The following is a 366-nucleotide window of genomic DNA, read 5'->3' on the forward strand; positions in this document are numbered from 1 at the left end:
TGTGTCCGGTCATGCCCGACCGGACTCACCCAGTGTCTGGTCAGTCACTGTCTCCTCTGTGCGCTGCCACGTCAGCAGGATCGGATGCAGCCTGCCAGCATTCGGTCGCAAAGTGACCCAATGTCTGGTCGAAGACCTATGCCAGCATCTTCACTGCTTCCACTGACCGAACGTGCCGGTCCAGTTGAGGCTAGCGTCCGGTCCACTATGTGAAACCCTGTCTTTTCTGTACAGGGCATCGGTGGCACCGTCGGACTATCTGCACTCTATGGGTGGACACTCCACCGGTGAAGTTTCTTACCCTTGCTCCCAAGTGCTAAACACAATGCGTATCACCTTTGTGCATGTGTGTTAGCATATTTTCAC

This window comes from Miscanthus floridulus, chromosome 6, assembly GCF_019320115.1.
Source record: "Miscanthus floridulus cultivar M001 chromosome 6, ASM1932011v1, whole genome shotgun sequence".
Classification (NCBI taxonomy): domain Eukaryota; kingdom Viridiplantae; phylum Streptophyta; class Magnoliopsida; order Poales; family Poaceae; genus Miscanthus; species Miscanthus floridulus.